Here is an 18,076-nt window from a genome sequence, read left to right as displayed (position 1 = left end):
GGGCAGCTATGTATACTGATTTAGTCTGGGGCTGGCACAGCTCAAACAACAGTGTATATATATTGTATCTGGAGGAATCCCTTACCTGGCAAATGCCTGAGTTGTTATCAATGAAGCTTTTCTTCTAAATGTGTTTTATTTCAGCAAGATAAGACAAAAAGATGAATTGGGTCCTAATCAAGTGGTGGCAACTGCTAAAGAATTGAGTGGGTTATACACTTGATAAAGTGAGTGAGATTGTTTTCACGTTAGTTTTTTTGGCGTCTGCTCCCAAATACAATAGAGGGGCAGTAACATTAGTTAATGGTGTATATGAGCAATCTACTGTCTGCTTGCCAGAAAAGTTACCATGTACCTGCAGCTGGTACTGCATATCACACTAAGATCTTTTTGCAAAATGAATCCACTAGCCTTCTTGCCTAACTATGCACACAAATGGGTTTTCAACATAGACCAACTGATCCTTATGCAAATTACATTGTGATTGATTAATAACCAGAGCTGGGGCGAGGATGTAGATTTTGTTTAATAATGGATTTAGTTAAGAGTAATTGATTTAATGGGTACTTGAATAAGATATGAGAATGGGCACTTATCAGAGAAGCATGAGAGGAATTAATGGAAGCAAACAAAACAGGTGCCTTTTTAATCTCTTCTCTGGTTGGAATCACATGTTATGCTGCTCTTCCAATGAGTTTAGATGTGGGTACTTGGCTGAATCGATGTTAAGAGTTTAGCATCAAATTCAATGATTCTGTGAGTATTAAATGAAAAATGCTGGAAATCTCATGGTATTTACCTAAATGAAGGAGTTAGAGCCCTTTGGACTTTCTGCTTAAAATGAGATCATAGCTGTAGAGGTGGCGTCAGCTCTGAAGTTTCAAAACCTACCCTCGTCTCTGAGAAAATTCAGATTGATTTGAAATGCACACTTGAATATTTTAATTCTATTAAAACCTGAAATCCTTTCCTACACATGCTTTAGCTTTTATTGCATATCTTTGCTTCCTGTATGCTGGAGAGAGTCTCATTCACTGCACATTCCATATGAACTGTTTGAGACCCTGGGGAGAAGTAAACAAAATGAGCATTAATACTATCAAGAACACAAGGTTGAAAGAAAACACAATCCATTAACCAGAAAGGTTCTCATGCTAAAATGTAAGCTGAGGCTGCAGCACCATATACATTTCATGTTTGGTGTTCAAATTCCAGGCAATAATCTGCAACTGTCACAAACAAGTCCATAAAAAAGGAGGAGGAGAATTATTTTTTAAATGACCCCATTGAAATACCCATATTGTGACTCTACTGGCTGTTTCTAGTTTTCTGGGAATATTTTTATTTCTATATTCTAATATATCCTAATACTACTTATTATGGTGGCACCTAAGACTCTCAAACAGCATTGGCGTTTTACTGTGCCAGGGACTGTGTAAATTCTGGTCAGTCCCTTCTTCAAAGAGCTTGCAACCTTAGAAGAGAAAACGAACAGGAGAGAGAGAACATTAGAATGTCCATTTTGCTGATGGCGAACTGAAATGCTGAGAGACTAAGTGAAGTGACCAAGCACACTGGAAGTGTATGGCAAAACTTGAGCACTGAATGTGTATTTCCGGAGTCCCTGCCTAGCGTTTTAATCGCAATACTATTCCTCATCTCTCCAATGCACTTATTACTCAAACATTTGACCATGTAGTTAGGTGAGTGTCCTATGGGCATATTGCATGCAATATAACAACGAGAATAGCACAAAAAATGTTTCCTTCAGGGTTGAAGTCTATTACAGAATATATCATCCCTTTAATGCAATTTAAATGAGAACTGGGATTTGCATATGTTTTGCACATTATCACAACTATGTGCAATATGTTATGAAAGATGATGCATGTACTGCAGTGGTGGATTTAATCAGCTGACAGGGAAGTAGTGTGTGATTTCCTCAGAGCATTGGATATGCTATTTCATATCCTGCAATATACTAGAAAAATGTATAATTTGAGCCTGCTTATTTTTATGGCCAGTATCATTCCAGTTTTCATAAGCGGCATATGTGTAGATGTCAACACCAATCTTGTAAATACCTTTACAGTACAAAAAGCTTAGTTCTCTGACACTGTTTGGCTACGTCTACACGTGAAGCCAACATCGAAATAGCTTATTTCGATGAGTAACGTCTACACGTCCTCCAGGGCTGGCAATGTCGATGTTCAACTTCGACGTTGCACGGCACCACATCGAAATAGGCGCTGCGAGGGAACGTCTACACGCCAAAGTAGCACACATCGAAATAAGGGTGCCAGGAACAGCTGCAGACAGGGTCACAGGGCGGACTCAACAGCAAGCCGCTCCCTTAAAGGGCCCCTCCCAGACACAGTTGCACTAAACAACACAAGATACACAGAGCCGACAACTGGTTGCAGACCCTGTGCCTGCAGCATGGATCCCCAGCTGCCGCAGCAGCAGCCAGAAGCCCTGGGCTAAGGGCTGCTGCCCACGGTGACCATAGAGCCCCGCAGGGGCTGGAGAGAGAGCATCTTTCAACCCCTGAGCTGATGGTCGCCATGGCGGACCCCGCTATTTCGAAGTTGCGGGACGCGCAACGACTACACGGTCCCTACTTTGACTTTGAACGTCGAAGTAGGGCGCTATTCCTATCCCCTCATGGGGTTAGCGACTTCGACGTCTCGCCGCCTAACGTTGAAGTTAACTTCGAAATAGCGCCCGGCGCGTGTAGCCGTGACGAGCGCTATTTCGAAGTTAGTGCCGCTACTTCGAAGTAGCGTGCACGTGTAGACACGGCTTTTGTGTAGGAAACAATGGAAACTGGAGGCAGGGTCCAATCCTGTGGTGATTCTCAGTATCTCTGCTCCACTAATTGTGGTGTTACAGGATTTTGTTTAATAATGAGTTTAGTTAAGGGTGCAGTAAAAGCCCGGTTCTCCGGCATTCAGATAACCAGCACATTTAGTTAATCAGCATGCCCAGCTGGGGCTGCTGGCCATGGACTGATGTTTCTGCTGGGCACAGGTGACGCAGGGGCTGGGTCGGGCTGGCTGGTTCAGGACTGGCTGACATGGGGCTGGTGTCTCAGCTTGGGTGGGGATAGAGTAGGGCTGGTTGCTGGCCCCAGCTCTACTAACAGGTACATTTTATTATCTGGCATCCCCAGTTCCCTGGGGATGCCAGATAATAAAGCTTTTATGGTAATTGACTTAATAGTTACTTTAATGAGACATAAGCATAGGCACCTGAGAAAGAAGACTGGGAGTAGTTAGTGGAGGCGAACAAAACAACAGGTGTCTCTATCATCTGTTGTGTGTTTGCTGGGAGGCATGTTTTATGCTATTCTTTAAGGCTAGGGCAACACTGTAGCCCTGTCTTTAGATAACTTATGCAATTTTCATTGTGCAAATTGCAAAAGTTATTCCAAGGTAACTTACTTTGAGCTTCCTGCTACCCTTCGCACAGTGAGGGGTAGTGGGAACGCAGTACCCTCCTCGAAATCGCAGGAGCAAAGTATTTGGCTGTGGGGTTCCTATTTCGGGATACAAATGTATCCCGAAATAGAAACCACAGTGTAGCCTTAATCTAAGTGAGTTGTGTTATCTTAGCAGGAGGGCTGCATGGAGGGAGAGCTGTTTGTAGTGATGAATGCAGGAAGCAGTGTTTTTAGTACAGCTTGCCTGATCCTCAGCTGCTGAACATCACTGTAGCTCTGTTCCAGGCTTTTTCCTGCAGTAGAGTCCCCTGGTCACTGAGGGTAATACACCCCAAACTAGGACAAAGGAAATCCTCAGATGAACTTGTCCCCCAAGTATAAGTCTGCTTTGCCAAAGCAGGAATGATGCCAATAGACTTGCTGAACTGGAGAATGGGGGTCTGTATTTTTATGCTTATATACTCAAAGGATAAAGATATAATTTGCACATTGAGCATAAACTTTGGCATTTCCTGACTTTGAGACACATTTTTATGTATTTAAGTTTTGTAGATCACTTTAAGGGGTTAAAGAGACATACAAAGTTCTGTACTCACAAAGCATTGGCTTAAGATCCTTAAGTGCCTCTGAATGACTTTAGTAAGATAGAAAGGTACTCTGATTTCTTTAACGTACTGTCGTTGGACAGTCCTGACTGGAATCTCACCAAGAATGAGTTTTCTGCTCATTAATAGTAAACATACAAACATTGTTTATAGAATCATAGGGCTGGAAGGGACCTCAGGATGTCATCTAGTCCAGCCCCCTGCTTCAAGCAGGATCAACCCCAGCTAAGTCATCCCAGCCAGGACCTGGTCAAGCTGGGACTTAAAAACCTCTCAGGATGGAATATCTACCACCTCTCTAGGCAACACATTCCAGTGCTTCACCACCCTCTTGGTGAAATAGTTTTTCCTAATATCCAACCAACTCCTCTACTTCTGTAACTTCAGATCATTACTCCTTCTTCTGCCATCTGTCACCACTGAGAGCAGTTTCTCTTCATCCTCTTTAGAGCTCCTCTTCAGGAAATTGAAAGCTGCTAGTAAATTAGCCCTCAGTTTTCTCTTCTGTAAACTAAACATGCCCAAATCCTCAGCCTCTCCTCATAGGTCATTTTGTACAAATGTTTCTGAAGAAGAAATGACATCCAGAAATAACACCACCTTTTCTGTTTTATTTTTCTGTGCAATTAAACTTTTGGATTTTTTTGCTAGGTGTCGTGCAAAACTTACATTGTCTTACATTACAGCTAATGTAGGAAGTAAATTTGTTTCAGCTGACATTAGTTATGAACTCTAGAAATCTGTTCTGAAATTGCTCCCATGCCAATGAAGTGTGAATATTAAAATCTTTATATTGGGGGTTCTCAACCTTATTTCACTGTATCCCCCTTCTGAGAAGAAAAGTTACTTCACAGCCCCAGGAGTGGGGATTGGCATGGCCCCACCTAGTCCCACTGCCCTGCGGGGAGGAGCGTTGAAGCTCAAGGGTGTCAGTCACAGGCAAGGGACTTGCAACCTGAGCTGTGCTGCAGAGAGCTGAAGTGCTCAGGCTTCAGCCCCAGACCTCAGCACATCTCAGCCAGCCCTGGCAACCCCGTTCAGGGGGTTGTAGTGCCCTTTGGGGTCTGAACCCACAGCTGGAGAATGGCTGCTCTGTATGGATTATTTACTCACATCACTCCTACTTTGATAAGTTTTGGAACTTAGTTTGAAGTCCGAATACTTCAAATGTTCCCAACTGTGGCATTCTTAAAGTTTGACAGAATTTGGAGGTTCTGTGTTTCCTTTATTGTCCTTACGCATCTCTTGTTCATGGGAGTAATCTCTGTGAAGTCAGTGGGATGGCTTGTGTGATTGGGTTCTCTCTTACCAGTCCTTCTGCCTGGTCCTTTTCTGATTAAGCTTGTGAGTCTCATGATTCAAACTTCAGAGAGGTAGCGATGTTAGTCCGTAGCTTCGAGAACAACAAGAAGTCTTGTGGCACCTATAGACTAACAGATATTTTGGAGCATAAATTTTCATGGGCAAAGACCCACTTCATCAGATGCATGAGTGGGGGGGGGGGTTCAGAGGGGTATTTAAAGAGTGGGGTCCCAGTAAAATGGAGGGCCAAAGCTGACAAGGTCTATTCAGCAAGGTGGAAATGGCCCACTATCAACAGTACTTATCAGAAGAGGAAAAACCAAGTCAGATCAGACCGGGGGATGTGAGCCTTTGTCAGAGTGTAATGGGGAGATATTAATGCTTGGGGAAGAGAAGCTGCTTTTGTAAGCTGTGAGCCACTCTCAGTCTCCGTTTAATCCTTGGTTAATGAAGTCAAATTTGCAAATGAATTGCAGCTCAGAGATTTCTCTCTCCATTTGATTTTTGAAATTTCTTTGTTTCAGAACTGTCACCCTAGGTGGCTTCTTGTTGTTCATGATTCAAACTGAAATTTTATACTGGTGTTGTGCTGCATGGACCAGTTGGTACAATATAGGGTGACCATATCTCCCGGTCCCAAATATGGGACAGGAAGATATGGGGGAGGGCAGCTCCACCAAGCCCTGGAGAGCTGGAAGGAGGTGGCCGTCGCTGGCGCTCCCCGGGAGTCCAGGGAAGCAGCAGTCCCTAGTGCTCACCGGGAGTCTCATGAGAGCAGCAGCTGCCCTTCCCCCCAGCCCTGGGAAAGCCACAGTTGCCGGTGTTTCCTGAACCTTGAAAAGCAGCACCAGCAGCTGCTGCTGCTCCCCAGCCCGGGGAGCCAGGAGCCCCAGTGAAGCTGCAGCTGCCAGCAGCCCCCCCCACAGCTCCAGGGAAGCTGCAGCTGAGAACTCCTGGAGACCTCTTGGAGAACGCTCGCCAGCAGCTGTGCCCTGAGCAGCAGCTGGTGGAACAGGTCAGCTGGGGGGCAGGGTCCAAATGTGGGACAATTAGTCCCTTTTAAAAAAATAAGTCATGATGCCTTTTTGGTGTCTCAAATATGGGCCCCTCCTGTCCAATACAGGACAGATGGTCACTTTAGTACAATATAGAAGAGAAAATTAAATTAGTTTGTTCTCTGAGAAAACTTTCTTCATTCAAGGGTAAAGGAGTTGGTCAAGGTGGACTCTGAAGTGGTTTCCTGAGGTGTTTAACTTGTTAATCTCCATTATTGCAATCTAATATTGCTAAGGCCAATTAGGGGGATGGATAATTTGTAGTTCATTTATTACTTCCTCCTAGTCTCGTTCACATTAATTTCATCCATTTGCTTCAAAATGATTCTTATTTCAGCTCCAGGCAACAAGTGACCTTTCCCCAAATTATTGGCTAAATCTACAAAAACCTGTACAACTGTGCAAATTCTGCACTCCTCTTCACTATCTGCTGTTTTTCTTATCCTAGAGTGAGTATGGCTTTTTCATGATCCTTGTTAACTTTCAGAAATAATTGGTGCTCATAAAAATAAGGAAATAACAGTATGCAATCAGATGGTTACGAAGCTTCCCTACCCAGTGCAAAGAAGACACCACTTATGCCATGTTATGTGATTGCTACCAAGCTCTGGGAACCTGATTGTCCACTAACTGGCTCCAATTCATAGTCAAAATGTCCTTTAAGTGTATTTTCTATCTGGGCTGAAGTTTTGGATGTGACTGTTACTCCTGAGACCACTGACCTGGTTGAAGTGTGGGCAGCTTTGTGATAGATTAGGATACGTGAATAGATTCATTTTCCAGCTCGGCAGAATCGAGATTTTAACTGATATTACTGGGATGGGAAAGGTGGGCATAAAAGCCCTCTAGATCATTGCTTCTTAACTTTTTGAGACCATGGAACATCAAACAATAATATGTTTCATGAAGAACATCCCTATGAAAATTTTCTTCAAAAAATTGTTGTCAGACCAAAAACAAACATCAACATATACAGCAAAAAAAAAAAAAGTGAAGTAATTTAATTGGGTATCATAGCAATGAAGAAGCAACATTGTATCTGGTTTTAATAATGGAAAATATATACCGTCAGTGTACGATATCAAAAAAAGCATTGGACGCTCGTGGCACACCTGCAAGTTTTTCACAAAACACCAGTGTTCCGTAGAACATGATTTAAGAAACACTGCTCTAGATGATATCAGCTGTTCACTGCTGTTTGCCAGTATTACATTGCATGCACTAGAAGCATTCCAGTTTCTAGAAAGTAATTCAAGGGCAGTCCTCATTGTTACAGGGCCTCGTGCCAGTATATCTGCATTATAAAGTCAATATGAACTCTACTGAAGAAAGGTGTTCTGATTAGAGTTGGCTAGAAGTCCAGTGAGTGGAAAAAATCAGAGGTTTTGGAATTTGTTTTTGTTGCTATGCAAAATGAACCCAACCCCATGGTTTCCCCTGCCCCCTTCTCCATTGCAACACACCTTGCCACATCAGTGTGTGGCCAGTACAGACTGTGGCTTGCCCTGGAGGTGAGGGACTAAACTTGGCTGCCACTGAGGCAGGTGCGAGAAGGAAGACAGCCAATCAGAACATAGTGGTGGGCACTGCCAGAGGGCAGTGTCCTGCAGTGGATGCTGCAATCCAAGGGAGTGATGTGGGCCCAGAGACCAATGGTGGAGACAGGCAAGTGGCTACGGGTGAGATTCCAGTCAAAGGCAGTGCACTCAAGCTGTCCTGAGCTAATTCCCAGAGCAACCAGCAGGAGACACCATGGCAGGAAGTCACAGCCCTCTTACACTCTGTTTACGTAAGCAAAAAATGCTCTTGCTTTTTTTGAAACAGCACCGCATTGCTGACTCATATTCAAGTTGTGATCCACCACAACTCCCAGATCCCTCTCTTCCCTGTTTGCCTCCTTCTGTCAGCAGGCCTGATTCAAGACCCGATCAGAACTGATATTTCCACTTCCCTGGTGTCGTCCCTAGGCACTGAGGCCATGTCTACACTAGACCTGAAAGTCAATCCTACATAGGCAAGTGGAACTATGACAGTTCTGTAGCTGGAATCGACGTATCTAATATCAACTTACCTGGCTATCCTTGTTGTGGTAATGAGAAGTACTAGGATCAACTCTTGATTTCATGCCTCCCCACTAGGGGTATGAAATTGAACCCCAGAAGATCTCCCCTGAATGGGTCGATCTCCCAGTAAGTGTAGACATACAGTAAAACTCCTCTCCTTCTTCAGTTCTTACCTCAGCAATTACCATTGTGCTGCTTTATGTGCCTGCTTATTACACTGAGGGCTGTTCAACTGAAAACAATGAGAATATTTGTATTGGTTTTCGATTGGGCCCTATGGCTATATTTTGGTACCTTTGCTTCCATCTGGTAGTACTTTTTGTTGGGTTCTTTAGTCAGTAGAATGACTCCTATTAATTTCTAAGAGCTTTGTATTGGGTAGTCTGCAACAAAGCCCAATGGAACCACCTGTTGGGTTGATTCTCCATTTTCTTACCCCATTTCTGGTTATTCACATCTGTACAAGGTAGTTGTAAAATTCAGCAAAATCAGACTGGTAATTTTACACCCACTTTTCAAAAGCCTAAATGATGGTGACAGGTACACAACAGTAGAGAATAAGGAGCTTCCCCTTTCACAATATTGGGAATCATATAAATTACACAAGAAACAATTGCAACCCAGCTGAATAGTTCATGAGTAAAACTTGAGACGTTCTAATTGAAAGCTATGTTTACTGGTACCTGATATAAAAGTCAAAGAAGTGTGATTTCCCTTACCACGCAGGCTTATAGTTCTTCGTTAGAAGTAGAAAACCACATCATGTTCTGTTGACTGTATCCCTGAAGGTTATCATTAACAGATGGTCCCTGTCAGCCCATTGGAGACAAAGTGGTTAATGAGTGTTTTTGTTCAGTCTAAAAGCAAACATTTTATTTTAAAATATTACACTGTGCTTTGAACTTGAACTGCCACTTGCTGTCCTGTGAAATATAATTGCAAAATAAATCGTTTCTGTGTGACAGGAAGAAATCACTTTGTATTTAAAATCCTAAGTAATATGAATCTGAGTAACAGGATCTAAAATGAACCCTCTATTTATCCATCTCTGTTGGTATAAAGGTACATTTTACTGTTGTATTGACATTTCTCTACAAATACCTCGGAAATGGGTACATCAGACATTGATAATTGTCTGTTTGAATGTAAACATTATGCTTCTTACAGTGTTGTTGTGCTCAGAATTGTGTATTGAAATTTGATTCACTTTTAAGATAACTTGGATTCCACAGACAAAAATTCTATATAAAAATTATTTTCTTTATAATTGTTCCTGGGCTACAAATATAGCATGAAAGGTCTGAAGCCATAATATTTATTTGACAGTAAATTAATTCATTGAACTGACTGCTGAGAAAAACAGTGGCAGGCTCAAGCTTATTAGTTTTATAACTGTTTAAAAATTACTCTAGTAAAAGTGCTCCAGAAAAGCCTGCATGTAAAACTGTAGTATGTAGTTTAAAAAGATAACTCAGTCTGCTGGTTTTTCCTTTGTACTGTTAGGTGTGATCTGCTGCTGTAAACCACAGGCTGATGTTTTATTTCTTTTTATTTTATTATTTGGGCATTTTATTTGTAGTCTAATGAGCTTCCTGTTGTTGGTGAATTGCATATAAATGGCAAATTTCCATCTGGTCTCATTACTTTCGAGATTACCTGCTTTATGGCTTGTTTAGAGTTGAACATCCTTCATGTTGTCACTGTGATATAATTTAGTGGGGTGGGGAGGTGATTCAATATGAATAACAAATACTTCATTTTAGTGCAACCTCAGAAAAAAAGTGATAGATAATTATCACTCTGCATCTCTGTTTAGCCGACATTGGCTGCCTGTATGTAACCGTCTTTGTAATCATGATATGCCATCAGTGGTGAGAGCTCTAGTGTGTGTTAGACATAGGTATTTTTACTGTCATGTCACCTAAACCTATCCTGCAGAGGTAAAATAGGTTACAACATTTCAATCCTGTGGCTTGCACTTTGCTGTCTGCGGTAGTGAATGATGGCTATAAAGGGGGATACAGGAGGAAAATGGAACAGATTGTGTAGGTGTCATTTTAATCTATATATGAACTACAAATTATCACTAGGATTTGAAGGTCTTCAATGGGATTTCACTTCTTCCCACTGCTTTAAAAATACAAAGCAAATTATTGTTGGTGCCTTTCAACAGTCAGTCTGAATCCATCTGTAATGTTTTACCTGCCTGAGGCCACCTTATAGCTATAACCTGAGAACTTCATTCATGATGGGCAGTGAATGAGCTTTTACAAACGTGAAGCTACTGGAAGTAGGCAAATAGAACCATGCTGAAGCTTTCCCAAAGGCTGGGCCTATGTTACAAGGGAGGAGTGTGATTCTCAGGCTTGTGAACACATGTTCCCACAAGCTCTCGTCGAGCTGACATGAGTATACATAGCAGGGTAGCTATGATAGACTCAGTAGTGGCAACAAAGGCATGGCTGAACTGTGCCCCTCACCAGTTTCAGGCTAGTTGGTATTATGCTTGGTTCAGCCGTGCCACTGCTAGCTATGCTACTGCAGCTACATGGCTATTTTACTTACATTAGCTCAGTGAAAGTTAATGCGTGTGTGCGTTAGCATGGCAATCACACCCTGTAACTGGAAATGTAGACAAAGCCATGTGACTGTCTGGATTTACTTTCATCAAGACACCAGAATATATTATAGTCAGTAAAAGGTCTCTGTTAAATGAGGCATACTGAAAAAAATTGGTAAGTACAGCTTTGAAAGCACAGTATGATGAATTGGCTAGATTTGTAATTCGGGAATATGACATTCCTGTGTGTACCTCAGAACTTGACATTAGTGCGGTCAGCCATTTTGTATGTTCAGCGACTGCCAGCTGAAAACAAATACCACATAACGAAGAATAATCAAACCTTTTGTGTGGCAAGATTAGACAGCTGCATACTGGCAGTGTGCTAATCAGAATAGGAGGATGGGACAGAAGGTTATGGAAGAGTAAGTGAACAGTGACCTTGGTTTTAAGTGCCCCTCATACATTATTGCTATGGCTAGAAATGTTTTGAGATAATGAGTAGTTTGTTGAAATGAGGCCAAATGGTGACTGAATAGTCATTATCATGCTGATCTACGAGGACTTGCTATAGCAGTTTACGTGCCTTGTTAAAAGACGAGGTAAAATTAAATATCTCAGAGCAGTCTAAGGGAGATTTTCTTAGAGCAAGGAGCTAATGTTTGAAGTTCTCATCAACTGGATGAAAAGAGAGATCCTGGAAGCCTGGCTGATGGTCATGCTAAACCATCTCAGGCAGTGGGCATCTGTATATAGGAGGTCCCAAACTTATAGTGTGTGTTCACGTGTAATAACTAATATCTGATCTAGTTTAGATCAGAACATGTTTGCTAGTATCAATCATTTATCATGGAATTGGGGTGTTCCTGTTGATTTATTCCTGATGCCACTTGGAGAGATAGAGTTACGTTACTGCTGTTTTAGGCTCTGAAAACCTGAGGTAGGAGTTACATCTGTTTACAATTTCCCTTTGTGGGACGCAATCAGAAATGTCTGATAGGTCCTGTCTGGCTCTATAATACATCGGCGATTCTCCTTTGTTGCAAATAATGGCGGTTTATGATTTTAGAATAGAAAGATGAGAGAGTTCCAGTCCTGCTTTTATTGTGACGTTCCAAGTGGCTAAAATGTGCAGCAGCAACTAAACAATGAAGATCTCAAGCCTGTCTTTGGGGTGTATCAGTAGAGGAGCTAGGGTAGAGTTGGTAGAGCAGCATGTTTGTGAATACATTGGTCTTTTCCATGAAAAGTGCAGGTGAAAGAGGGAAGATGATGGAGTAGAACAGTCAGTTTCGCTACTGTGTTCTAATCACAGTGCAACAGTACTGGGATATGTTACATGAGACTGAGAAAGAGAGTTCCCTGTCAAAGTAGTATTCTGTTTTACAACCACAGTACCGAAACAATTAACCTGCAGGGATTGGAAGTCAGTGTCAACATGGCATGGCGCTAGAAGTTGTATCTGCAATGAGAAGATTTGACTGACTTGTTCTCAGCTTCTTCCTATGGCAGCTCTATTCTCTTGGGAGTTTATCCAAATGCCTCTCCCTAACTACAGTAGGTGAACAGTAAAATATTGGCTTTGCCTGAGGGTATCTCAAGTTTTTGGTGGTATCGAAACCTTTTCCAAAGCTGGCACTCTCGTCTCTAATACAAAATATATGTAAGTATATATACATATTGTGACAGAGGCAAACCAAAGGGCTATAGGGGAGTAGTGGAAGAGAAATGTGTTAGCTCCAGATTAAATAGGTCCATGTTCCTAGGATAAACTAACAGAGGCTACTCTAGAACTAGCAGGAACTTGCCAGAATCAGTCAGGGTAATCAGGCCAATTGGAGCAGCTGGAGCCAATTAGGAGACTAATCAGTCCACCTAGGGACAATTAAGAACCAGTTCAGACTGTTTCAAAAAGGCTTCTCTTCTGGTGGCTCAGTGCATGCAAGGAGCTGAATAAATAAGGTGCTGTGTAGGCTCTGGGAGGAGAAAGTGCAAGAGAGGAACCTGTGGGTAAGGAGTGCGCTGGGGAGAGCTGTGGGAAAGTGGTCCAGGGAGCTGTAGCTGTCACTTGCCTGTTGTTGGAAATGGTTTCAGGCAGCTACTTTCACAGAGTTCCAGCTGGAGCGCGGAGAAGAAGGTGGGCCTGGACCCCATCACTACCCTCTCCCCATTACAGCATGGGAACAGGACAGCTTTTGACAAAGGGGTTTGTCCTGCCCTGTTGTGAGCCGATGCCCAGGTGCCAGCTAAAGGTCCAGTGGGGCAAAGGGGGTGATGCCATGCCAGCAGCTACGCTAAGCAGCCAGGGCAGGCTGGGTTCTTTGGTTTGTGTTTAGTTCGGGTACAGCAGCAAGAGGAAAATTACACTTAGAGAGGCTTTAACGGTTACTTTTTATTTATACAAAGATAGAAACAATTTAACTAAGACAAATGATTAAAGTACAAGTTAGTACTTGTGGTTTTTAAAGGGGAAACAACACAATTTAACTTAAGAAAAGTTTTAGACAAACTAGCTAGCTTAAACCAATACAATTAATGTGTACACAAGAAAGGCAAGTTGCAGGTGTGATTTTCACCCCTGCCTCTTAGACCTGGTGGAACCAGAGTCTTTCCCTCAATTCCTATAGGAAAGAAGTGTCGTACAGGTGTAATTCTTACCCCTGCCTCCTAGATCCGGTGTGACCCAGAATCTCTCTCTCAATCCCTCGGGAAGAAGTAGATACGAACCAGGCATCCCCAGTCTCAGGAGTTAATTCCAGACCTGGCCAGCAGGTGTAGGTGATTGAAAACTCAAAAGCGGGGGTGGTCTGACAAGCCCCTTTATACTCCTTTTTGTCGTACGCTTCTTTCTGGTCTCAAGTGGCCAATTGGGAGGAATATTTTTGAACCCCAGGTTTCCCAGGGAAGGTGCAAGGCTCAATTCGCACCTGTGAATTGTGGACAATTGGGCACCTTTGGAGGTGATGGGCGGGGGTTCCCTGTTCTTCCTGGGGAAGTGATCAAGGCGTGTCAATCACCGAGATTAGCCAGAAGGGCAGCCATTAGCTAGCCCATTCACTGTCTGGTTTTTGTGTATAGTAGAGAGGCTGGGCGAGACAGCACACCTGCATTCCCAGGACATCAAAGGCTACCTGTCTCCCCTGCTTATTTCTCTCTGTGTCTCTCCCAGTGTGGGGGAGAGGAAGAAAAGGCCAAATGGGGGGGTTCATGTCTGGCTACACCTGTACCACTTGGAGGGCACACAGAGACTATAGAATTTGGTTCCCCATTTTTTGTAATACTGAATGATGAAAGTAGCTCAATAAACAGCAAGCTGGTGCGCTGCAGAGAGTGCCTACCTTGAGGGCTGCTGTGAGTTTCTAAGACAAGGAATCTACCTAAATCTGTGGGACCCACCAAGGCTCAGGGGGAGCTTTGTCACTGTGTGTTCTCTATCCCTTTTACTTCCTATAGTTTTTTTGGCCCTGCACCTTATATGTTTCCTTGAGTTTGTGTGTATGAAAGATTTTCTTTTTTGGGGGCAGGAAAAGGGTATTTACATCGCATCCTAGCAATGCCATCAGAGAGCCCATAGGCCTCCCATTTTTGCTTCAAGTATAAGACTGTTTTAGCTACGTGGGAAAGAAGATTTGAGCAGAATCTAGTTTAGACTCATATGTTTTTTTTTCTTAAGTTGCATAAGCCACTGAGCACCAGAAATTAAATGTGAGCTAGTACCATTCTGTAGGCATGCTGTGCTTTGGTTTAAAATCGAGGTTTCCATTAAGCAAATATTCTGTATGGAAATAGCTTGTCTTTCTGTTCATGCTGTGTATTTTCACTGTCTTCACTCCACTGACTTCCCTCCTCCAACACATATACAGTTGTTACTTACAATAACAACTGCCATCCCAAGAGTGGTAAATGGATGATAAATTGCTCAGTGGAGTATTCAATCCATCCAGCCATCCGGCCCAATCTGATAATTTGCAGCAGACTAAGTCAGAGGAGTAATGTAAGGATGAAATGAAATAACTTTAAGGTTTTCAAAGTATCCACTTTTCTAGTATTTGCTGTTATCCTATGGACAGCTAAGACTCCAAGGTGGGAAGTTGCACATAAATAAGTGGGACAATGAGGAGCAGGCAAATGTTTTTTTTCTAATGACTCATTCTGAGAAAGTCAGAGAAGAGCACGAAAATTGCTCCACAATGGCCTGTGCAATTTTACTCAGTAGTGGTCAGGTGAAGGTGTAATTCAAATTCCAGAATTACTAAATAGCAAAATAACAAAACAAAACAAAACAAAAAAGAGAGAGAAAAACCCGCAGTAAACTCCCTCAACAGTAAGCTAGGTTGTATAGCTCCTGCTAAGCCAAAGCACATGCAGTCATACTGCGAAGTGTTCCAAGCACATGCCTGAGACTCCCTGAGCTCAAGGATGGCTGTGCTACTGGTGTTTGCTGTTACTAGCCTGTCCCTGAATCCATTTAAATTGATAACAAAATGCCCATTGATTTCAGGAGTGTGTGTCTCAAGGTGTTTCTTGGGTGGTGGCTTTCATTCCACGTTCTGTGGCCTTCACAGTGTAGATCGTAGTGTCTGCATTAGACATCTGCCATGGAGCAGCTCTCATATCTCGTGAACACCCTTGTCTGGTCAAATGCATGCATCTATGCTGCCTCACTTCAAAGGCTCTGACAACTCAGCTCGCCAGCCGAGTCATGCATTGCATACAACAAACAAACCCCTTTGAGGGTATCCAGTTAACAGGACCTCACCACCATGGGCAGGAGTGGTGCATGCAGGGCTCCACACCTGGAGATAGAGTCCTGGCTTTTATATGGGGGCAGTCCATCAACTGTTATCTATAGTCTGCCTCTCACCTGGTCTGACCTTGGAGCTCTCCGTGGTGCTTCTGCTTGCTCTGGCAGCCGGTCCTCTAGGCTGTCTCTCTATGACATCTTCATGGCATTGAGGTGGCTTTGGTCCTGCAGCTCTTCTTATAGGGCCTTTCTGCCCTTTGACTGCTTCCTTTGGCTGACACTTTAGCCTCCCTGGGAGGACTTTTCTGTGGTTTACTGGGAAGTGGCAAGGCCGCAAGGCTCCAGCAGGGAGTTTTGGGGCTCATTCTTCCCAGTCACAATGCCAAAACACTGTTAACCATACAGGCTGGAAAATTTTACCCTAGTAAATGTGCTTAATGTTAAGTTAATTATTACAGTGGATTAAAGAATCTCATTTTAAATTGCAAAGATGTTTCCATCCATTAGAAATACTTCTGCCTTTTTTGTTCTTCAAACATCTAATTGACTTAATTCTCAACAGCTTGACAGTTCTTTTATCTGTTCCCCCTCTACATCAGATTCAGGTGGAATTTATTATTCTTTGATTTGTTTTCACATGGCAGGCGTCTCTTTTTCTCTTTTGTTTCCTGCATTCAAAGTGACCGCATCAGCTTGTTTCTAGCATCAAGAGCCATTATCTAGTCAATCTTTGTACTTAACAGTTTACCCCAGAGTCTATATTTACAGCAGTGAGCCCCTTAAAACCAGTTTCATTGTTGCATTAAATCTAAGTGGTTATAGGTCAGATTGTCCCTGGGTCTTTCTCATATTGCGGTCTTTGTCTTTTTGTGTCATTGTGGTTTGCTGATTTCTTTGCTGTTTCCTCTTGCTTCCACTCCAGATTTGTCTTGCTCATCAGTCTCCTCATAAGCATCACTTGGAATAAATGTATGAACTGACCTCTGTTCCATAGTAAGCCATTCTCTCACTTCCACATTCTTGCCCTGGTCTATCTCTGCTGCTTTGCATTTAGTGGCTGTTGATTTGGACAAGCGTGATGGAGAGCAGCAGTAGTTCCCGAGTGTCTGTATTTAAATGTCTGCCTACAGCTCTTCTTCCGAAATAGTGGAGCAAGTTGCCTCTTGGAGCTCAAGAGTGATGTCTTTCCTCCTAATATGTGCCTGAAACTGTTCTTTTCCTTTTCAGGAGCTAAGTGGAATTCTCACTTGGATTCTGTGGACCTGGTTCTCAAAAGAGCTGTACACCAGGCAGGAATGCTAAGTGGTGGTGGTGACTTTTGTTTTGCAAGCCCCACTGTGTAGAGCACTGTGAAGGTACACAGTAAGAAACAGTCCCTGCCCTGAACAACATAGACAGGCAAGACAAAGAGTTGGGAGTAGAATGTAGCTGCCCTGACTCCTAGTCCTGTTCCCAGTTTGCTGGGTCATGCTGTCTTCTGGATGTTGTGAGTGGGACAAGCAGGTACTCAGCCCCTCTGCAAGTTCAGGCTCCATGTGTAATCTCTGCTCATCTGTGGCCTGTGCATTTTTATGTTGTACAGGCACAAGTGTGATTATTTGACTTTGTAGCCACAGTAGGATACAATGCTGAATGCAGGAACTGGTTTGGATTTTATCCCTTGGCTGACTGCAGTAAGTATCCATGTTGAGAGCCAGGTTCTGAGCTGAAGTGCTGGAAGCCCTGCAAGAACTTTTGTTGTAAGAGTCTATTCCTCTTCCTTAGCAACCTCCCTTTCCCTGGTGATTTCCACTTACTATTAGGCTCCAGGGCTCTGTTATCCACTGCGTTCATCAAGGGGAACTGGCTCATTGCTCCCTATCAGTGCAGTGTGGAAGGGAAGCCAGGTTAGGCTGCCATCTTCGTCATGAATGGAGGTCTCCCTCTGCTGATAGCTGGCCCATTTCTCCTCTCTACAGAAACTCACTCTCAAATAACAACAGCGAGCACTGTGTTCTGTCCCCATGGCTGTGATGCATACGGAAAACACACGTTCCAGATGCCCTTGTTTAGTTGTTAGAGGCAAGTGGCAAGCTCTTGAATAGAGGACCATTCTGTGCTGCTTTTGGTTCAAATTCTGGAAAGCTCTGAAGCCTGGGTTTGACTCTACCTCTTTTTAGGAGACATGTAAGCATGTGCTTCTGTATCATTCCTGATGCTTTTGTGAATTAGGGCCCCTATGGTTGGGAGTGGACCTGCAGTGCCATCATTAAATGTTTGAATAATAAACTATATTGTGCCTTAAAAACCCGCTTACAGGTCCCTC

The sequence above is a fragment of the Carettochelys insculpta genome, chromosome 13 (assembly GCF_033958435.1).
Source record: "Carettochelys insculpta isolate YL-2023 chromosome 13, ASM3395843v1, whole genome shotgun sequence".
NCBI classification, from domain to species: Eukaryota; Metazoa; Chordata; order Testudines; family Carettochelyidae; genus Carettochelys; species Carettochelys insculpta.
Note: the sequence above shows the minus strand (reverse complement) of the source record.